This window comes from Lonchura striata, chromosome 4A, assembly GCF_050655825.1.
Source record: "Lonchura striata isolate lonStrDom1 chromosome 4A, ASM5065582v1, whole genome shotgun sequence".
NCBI classification, from domain to species: domain Eukaryota; kingdom Metazoa; phylum Chordata; class Aves; order Passeriformes; family Estrildidae; genus Lonchura; species Lonchura striata.
Window position 1 is genome coordinate 3,654,608 of NC_140742.1, and position 2,150 is coordinate 3,656,757.

Consider the following 2,150-nt stretch of genomic DNA (forward strand, 5'->3'; position numbering starts at 1 on the left):
TCAGGCTGCTTTTGTGATTGTGTTGGTTGAATTTAATGGTAGATGTCTGTATTCTTCTGGAGAAGAATCCTAAACAATTGGCACAAACCAAGGTTCTGAGGAGTTTGCTGGGTCTGCAGCACAGATTCCTGCAGGAATAACTGGAGTGGTAGCAGCAAACTAATTATGTTTGACAATGATTGTTCCCAACACATGGAAATAATTATTTTCATAACTATCACAAATCAGCTCTTCATACTGGAGATCTTCACAAGGAAATTTGCTTTATTTGGCTCAAGAGGGTCTGTGTTTTAAACAAAGTAAGAAGCATTGTAGTGACTTTTTTCATTAACTTATTCTAGCTTGGGTGGAATCAGCAGTTCCCACTGTGAAACTCTGTTCCCAGACTTTTCCCAGGAAAAGAGCAGAGATTCTCTGCTCAGGAGACAGAAATGACACAGTGCAGCAAAAGGTCACTGAGCACTCTGTGTTCAGACCCCTGAACTTGAAGTTTTAAAGGTTCCTGTGGAGAAACACAGAGGACAAAACATGGTTTTCTATTCTGTTGCTGCTATAAACAAGCCAAAGGGGAATTCTTAAACATTTTTTGGTTTTGAAAGGATGAACTAAAAGGATTTGACATTTTCAGATATTTTGCTGTTGTTTCTTGATGGCAGGCACAAAAAATTACCTTGAGAAATGGTCAAGTTGACCCAAATGGCAAGGAAGTTTTGCTTCCTTGCCAATAAAGGTTGTGAGGGGATTTTTTTGTTTGTTTGCAGTTGTTTGGTCAGTGCTGAAGCCACGTTCTTGGACAAATTGATCATTGCAGGTCTTTTCTAACTGAAATGATCCATTCTGAAGTGAAAAAAAATCTTTCACTCTCCTTTAAACGGTGTTTTTTTTTTCTCTCTCTCTTTTGATCCAACTCACCAAAGTCAGTGTTTTTGCCTGTTTAATTGATGGGGTCACAGGGTTTCAAACATTCTTATTCCCTGATTTTTCCCACAATACTTTACTTGTAGGTGGTTTTGGCATCACTCATCACATTTGTTTTGCAAGTGGCCAGGTTATGTCAAGCATTTAAGTTCTGACCAGACCAGCTGGGAGAGAAAATCCTGTTAAAATTCAGCTTTGGAGTTTTTGAGGGATGAGGATTACTGCTTTTACCTCTGAATTTGGAGAAAATTACAGCTGGGAATGCTTTAGATCCATGTCATATCAGAAGTCAATGAAATAAACACTGACTTGGTCATAACCTGATCTCTCAATTTCATTGCAAGTGTCATATCAGAATATTTAATACTCTAATTTCTTTCATTTTACACTGTGAATCTGTCATGAATAATTCCAGAAAAAGACTCGACCTGAGATCTGGGCTGAAATGCTGTACCTTTTGTGTTTAAAAATCCAATAGTTTTATCAAGTACTTCATCTCATCTCTCAGGTACAGCAAAACAAGGCATTTTTTAAAAGGCTGGAGAACAGAACAGAAAATGTTGATCCTCCAAAGTCACTCTTTTCAGTCCTGTAGGACCAGCACTTTGAGATTCCATATTCATTGTGCCATATTGATTTCCACTGCCAGTTCAGCTCACAAACTCTTCCTCTTTCACCTCAGGCTCCCACATTTATCCCATTTCTTTTCATTTTATACACGATAGGTCAATTTATGATTCTGTAGATGCTTTGCCATTGTCTGGAGGCTGTGCCCTCAAGAGCACTGGTGAGGATCCATTCAGAGTGACTGAGCCACGCCTGCACGATGTCAGCAGTGAATTAATTTAACACAGCACAGAGCACTGTCAGGGTCAGCTTGTTGGGACTCTGACAGTGTGAAAGATTTTTTTCCAGCCAAAGAAGGAGTCTGAATGCGTCCAGTTGCGTTTTCAAGGTTGTTTATTTTTCCTTATCTACAACATTCTTTCTCTGACCTGCTGAGGTCCATCCAGAAAGGAAGCCGTGGCAGTCTGCCTCAAGCCTTGGGCAGCTCCCACATTATATACTCAAAAATACGTGTAGATGTTTACAATATTGTGCCAATACCTATCATCTATGTCAGACAGTGAATCTCTACCTTAAACCAATAGAAAAGTGTCACCATCACACCAAGACATGGAGGACAAGAAGGAAAAGAAGGTCAGGACACACCCAAATTCCTCCATCTTGAC